General features: G+C 37.7%; 1 protein-coding gene across 4 annotated transcripts in view; it reads left to right on the forward strand.

The window, feature by feature from the left end:
- The window catches only part of IPCEF1 (interaction protein for cytohesin exchange factors 1), a 208,873-nt gene that overhangs the window by 137,776 nt on the left and 65,097 nt on the right, over positions 1-6,000 (forward strand). The gene's annotated exons all lie outside the window — the stretch shown is intronic.

A 6,000-nucleotide genomic window follows, 5' to 3' on the forward strand; every position in this document is an offset into this window, starting at 1 on the left:
TCATAAAATTTTTCCTATTCAAATTTACAATTCAATAATTTGGGGTAAATTTGCAAAGTGATGTAACTATCACAATAGTTCAGTTTTAGATCATTCTTTGGGTAAGATCCCCTGATGCCCATTTACAGTTAATTCCCATTCCTGGACAACCACTATTCTGCTTTCTATCTCTATAGATTGGCCTTTTCTGGACATTTTATATACATAGAATGATATAGTATCATGTAGTCTTGTCTGGCTTTCACTTAGCATGTTTTCAAGATTCATCCATGCTTAACGTGTATCAGTGGTTTTCTTCTTTTATTATTAAATAGTATTTCTTTTTTTTTTTTTTTGAGAGGTTTTTGCTACACGTGTGCTCGCCAGACAGACAGAGAGAGACAGAGAGACAGAAAGCGAGAAATCACCCCCCCCCAGGGGGGATGGCCATACTGCAATCCCTTCTCCTCTGTTCTACTCTTGGGATCGTGGGCATACACGCACATGCGCCCGGCATGAGTTTTAAGCCACCGGGTCCGGGACTCGAACCACGGTTGACTACATGGGAGTCCAGTGACATAGCCATTATGCTAACTGCTGGTCCCATTAAATAGTATTTCATGGTATGACTATGACATACCACTTACTGACCAGCTGATGGATACTTAGGTTGTTTCTGCACTGGGCTACTGTGAATAATGCTACTGTAAATGTTTGTGTGTATGTCTTTGTGTGGGTGTATGCTTTCCTTTCTCTTGGGTAGATACCTAGGAGTGGAATTGCTGGGTTTGTGTTTTTTAGAAACTGCCAAACTCTTTTCCAAAGTGGCTTCTGCATCTCATTTTAACCCTTTCTTTATTGTCAGAGGAAAAAGATGATGTTCCTCTTACTCATTCATTTGCAAAATTTATTCCAATGTGCCAAACACCTACCTATTATGTAAATAATGTATATAGATGACAAATTATTTCTTTCAAGGTACTGGGAGCCTATTAGAGAAGCAAAAACAAAAAAACAAAAAACAAAAAACAAAAACAAAAAAAAAACAAAAGCAAAAACAAAAACAAAAACAACTAGTTAACTAAGTTCAATAAGAAAGTGCTATAAGGGAAGTCTACTCCTGCTACTCAGGGCAAAGAGGATGCCTAATCTGAGTAGGGAGAGCAGACACGTTCTGGAGTAGGTCTCACCTAAGTTGATTCCTGGAAGTTTATCCAGGGGAGTGAGGTAGGAGGGGCATCACAGGCCCAGGGAGTAGCAGGCAGCTTGCCTTCTTCACACTGAAGAGCACCATTTCTCTGATCACCGCTTTTCCATAGCAATTGTCACCTACAACATGCTATGTAAGTTGTGTGTTCACATGTTGAGAATGTTGTTTCTTTTTCCCCTGGGAGCAGGGATCTCTGATTTGTTTACCGTATAGTCCCACATATCTAGCTAAGTGTTCGTTGTGAAGGTAGTCTATAAATATTTTGAATAAACGAATGTGTAAAGCCCTGAGGAAACATGAAAGCAAGCGTTTAAGGCAGATGTAAATATAGGCGATTCAGGACATGGTAGAAACGATCAGCAGCCACTACTGTTCTCTCAATAGTTTAGCACGAATGGTTTTGATAAAACTGTCTACTTAGTTCTACCTAATGACATCAACTGTAGGTGACACTGCCCTGCGATGAACAGTATCGGAGATGCTGGGAAAAGCAGATGGACTGAATTGTGAGGAGGAAGATCTTTGAGATCATACACCGTCACATGAGAATATGGAAAGCACTGTCTTGTTTTAGAATTTAGACTAGACTCAAAAGACAAGATCTCACAATGACAAAAATAGAGTTTAATACCTTTGGCAAGAGAACAAGCTTTTTATTGCATTAGGGTTCAGAGGGAAGTTTGTGGGTACCAATACAGACCGTTCAAGGAGCTTCAGAGAAAGGAATTATCAAAGAATAAGAATACAGATTGGGAAAGTAGTTTTTAATTAATATAACAGGTAGCAAGAAATCCGAAAAAATGTAAAAAAAGGAAAAAGGGAAAAAAGAGGAGAAATCTATTATTTTCTGAAGATTTACCCACTCAAATTGTCATTTTTAAGACACCTTTTTTTGCAAGTAAAATAAGCAAGGAAAGCTTCTGACAGTTATCTGTGATTTTTGACTATAGCTAGAGTGTCTTCAGAACAACAACAACAAAATGCCTTTGCTTATAAAGGGAAGACTTACTGGGAAGGAATTCACACAAATGAAGATCTACAGCTTATCTTCTATGCTGATTTATTTTTAAATGAATAAAAATATTAGTAAAAACAACGCAAGTTTTGTTTTTATTGATTGATTTTTTATTTTGTTATCATTTGAGTTGAGCTTCTTCTACTGAGAGATTTTTCTGGCTAATCACATCAGGAATTCAGTTTCAATTCTAATTCAGTTCCATGGAAGCATTTTTTATTGTTTGTTTTAATTTTTTTCTTTGCTTTTGGCTGAGTAGGTGGCAGGAACACTGGAAGACATAAAATTTTGTATTAACTGGGACTTTATCTTTAAGATCTTTTATACTCTGTAAGGGTACTTAGATGTTAACCAAGGACAATTAGAAATATCCTGAGTTTCCATTAGGAAAGTGACATGAAGGATATTCATGATGTAAAGACTTGCTGTGACTGCCGTTTGGGGAGGAAATTGTATGAAAGAACAGAATTAGAATAGTTTAGTAGGTTGTCATGGTAATTCAGGAAAAAGTTAGTGGTTATCTGAAGAAGGTTGTAAGTAAAATATGATCCAACTTTGCTTTTATGCTGTCTTGATGACGAGTTTGGTTTTGAATTTGTCCTTTTGGATAGCCAGTGGAACACTTGTGTGAATTGGTACACAAGGCAGTTGGAAATCTGGGACAGGAGCTCCAGGCTGGAATTCTAATTTATTTATTTATTTATTTTTAGAGAGAGATTTTATTTTCTACAGGGCATGTGCACTCCCCAGAGAGACAGACAGAAAGCATGAAATCAGCCCTCAGGGGGGATGGCCATGCCACAGTCCCTTCTCCTCTATCCTCCTCTCGGGATTTTGGGCATGCACGCATATGCGCACAGCATGTTTCATGCCATTGAGTCCAGTACTTGAACCATGACTGACTACATGGGAATCCAGCGATGTAACCATTACGTCATCTGCTGGCCCCTAGGACCCCAATTTAAAGTGTAGGTTTTAGATATGTGTACAGTGATGATACATAAATGTGTGTCAGCATCTACACAGAGTACAGGAATGAGAAGAGACCAGTTTTACAGACTGAGCTCTGAGAAACCCTTACATTTACAAAATAGGCCAAAGAAGTCCACATGGAAAGGAATAAGGAGGAAATAAGTTAGAGGAAAAGAGAAGGAAAGGAATAAGGACGAAATAAGTTAGAGGAAAAGAGAAACAGAAATCAGTTGTTGTCAGAAAGGCCAAGAAGTGGGGGGAGTCAGTAGGCTATAGAATCTGTTACCACAGTTCAACTAGAAAAAGACCAAAACAGGCAGATGGTTGGAGCCAGCAGGGGACATGGTGGTTAAGGTGTTGGATTCCCATATGGTTGATCAGAGTTGACTGCAGTTCAAATCCCAGAACTGGTGGCTTGAAAATGACACTGGAGACATGTCTGTGAGTGCTCAAAATCCCACGAAGAGAAAGGACTGCAACATGACCATTCCCCCTAGGGGTCACTTTTTCTCTCTTTGTCTCTCTCCAGAGAGTGAACATGCCCTATGGCAAAAACCTTAAAGAAAAAGAAAGGTAGATGGGATTTAGCAATGTTGAAGTCATTGGGGTACTGGGTGACTTTAGCTTTTCTGGAACACAGGGCATAGAAATAAATGTGGAAGGAAGTAAAAGCAAATAATTTTTTTCTTTCTAAACTGACTACAGGAATTTACATAAAAATACCTTTGCCTAACAGATTTTTTTTCCTTTTTATTGAGGCGAAAGTCACATAACACAGGATTAACCATTTGCAAGTGTGCAATTCAGTGGCATTTATTACATTCACAATATTGTACAATCATGTCCTCTATCTAGTTCCAAAACATTTTTATCACACCAATAGATAACCAGCCCCCTTCCTATTAAGCAATTGCTCCCTATTGTCCACTTCCTCCAGCCCCTGGCAATCATCAATGTGTGTTCCATTTTTATAGATTTCCTATTCTGGATATTTTATCTATGTAGACTCATAAAACATATGACCTTGTGTGTCTAGTTTCTTTCACCTAGCGTGTTTTGAAGGTCATCTAAGTAGTATTACATCTTTTGTTGACAACTGAATACTATTCCATTGTGTGGCTATCCTACAACTTGTTTATCTGTTCACCTTTTGATGAGCATTTAGGCTGTTTTCATCTTTTGGCTTTTGTAAATAATCTCCTGTGAATATGCATGTATGTGTATATATTTGAGAACCTGTTTTCACTTCCTTTGGGTTTATATCTAGAATTTAATACAGTTTTTCAGAACTATACTTTTTTATATTGGTAATTGAGAAGCCAGATAGCATTGCACATTGTACAATAGAGCTGACTCACACAGCAGGTCCTGACTTACACAGAATACTTTATATTCTCTTTGAGATACAATTAGTGAACTCACCATCCATTAGTTGTGCAACTCACCAAGAAATAAACAGAATTTATGTGTGTGTGTGTGTATGTATGGGCATAAAACGTTGGAAATACATATGATGAAAACTGTGCATGGATTTTGAACTTTGCACCTAAATAAACCCACACTTTGGTTTTACTCTTTTACATTTTAAAGTCCCCTCATATATATGTGAATGAATACACACACATATATATTTGATTGTCAGGAAAATCATGATGCATTTTGCATAGAAAAAACATAGAAAAATATGTCATGACTTTCCCAACAACTTAATATATACACACACATATGAATATCTAATTTTTACATAAGGAAGTACTCTTTAGAATTGAGTTTGAGTCTTATAAGAAGGCATTTTAGGTGAAAGATTTGGATAAATTGAGTCATGCAGGAGCAAGAAAACAGGCACAGAATTAGAGGTTTCAGTTCAATTTTCTGAAGAAAAGAGAAAGAGTTGGTCTGTAGCCGGTGAGAAAGGAAAGACAGAATAATGAAGTGAGCTAAGAGTAACCGTGGTGCTAATTTAATAGCTGACTGACTTTTAAAATTAAGAGTGTATTTTCAAAATCAATATTTACTCATCTCCCAATATTTGCTGTCTCATTTATGTTTAATCCTGTGGGTTGTACTTTTCCACTCAGAGACACCAGTGTAGATGAAAGGAAATGTGAGTTCTCTGAGTGCCAAACAATATAGCTTTCTTGTGGCTAAGTTAAACTTTATTCATAAAATACAGATTAGCATGGGGCAACGATTCTATTTTCTATAAAGTTATTGATGATTTAAAGTGACAATCATGATATGTTCTCAAATTGTCATTTTATTCTTCAGCCTTTTCATTGCGGAAAGACCTCCCAGAGATAGATTATGGAATTGAGATTCTACAAAACGTGGTTCTGTGATTTAATCCCCAAGGCACTGCGTACAGATTTGAGAGAGGAAATAATGTTTGTTGAATGATTGTTAAGTGTTGTATTTATCTGAACTCATTTATGTTATAACAACCAGTCAGTGGTAGATCCATGACAGGAATGTAGATTTGCCAGCTCCAAAGTCCAATGTGTCTCTGTACACCACATCGAGAATGCTAGGACCTGAGGGCAGTGTAGTAGTAAAATGCAAGGAGATCCTTGTGGCAAGGCTCCACGCTTGAATCCAGGGACTTCCCCGAGGACAAAGGCAACATTGCTCATATTTTGGAGCTGGCTGACTGAAGCCTGAGAGTGGCTCATGACATCGGGACCATGTTGGGAGTGCTCTCTCTCTTGCCCCCATGGAAGAAATAATAAAATTGAAAGAAACAAAAAACAAAAACAGAACGTGAATTAGGTTTATCTTCTGCGTGTGGCTGACAAGAGCAGAAGGGTGAGCACAACACTGAGGATGT

This window comes from Tupaia chinensis, unplaced genomic scaffold (assembly GCF_000334495.1).
Source record: "Tupaia chinensis unplaced genomic scaffold, TupChi_1.0 Scaffold000014_1, whole genome shotgun sequence".
In the NCBI taxonomy this organism is placed as follows: domain Eukaryota; kingdom Metazoa; phylum Chordata; class Mammalia; order Scandentia; family Tupaiidae; genus Tupaia; species Tupaia belangeri.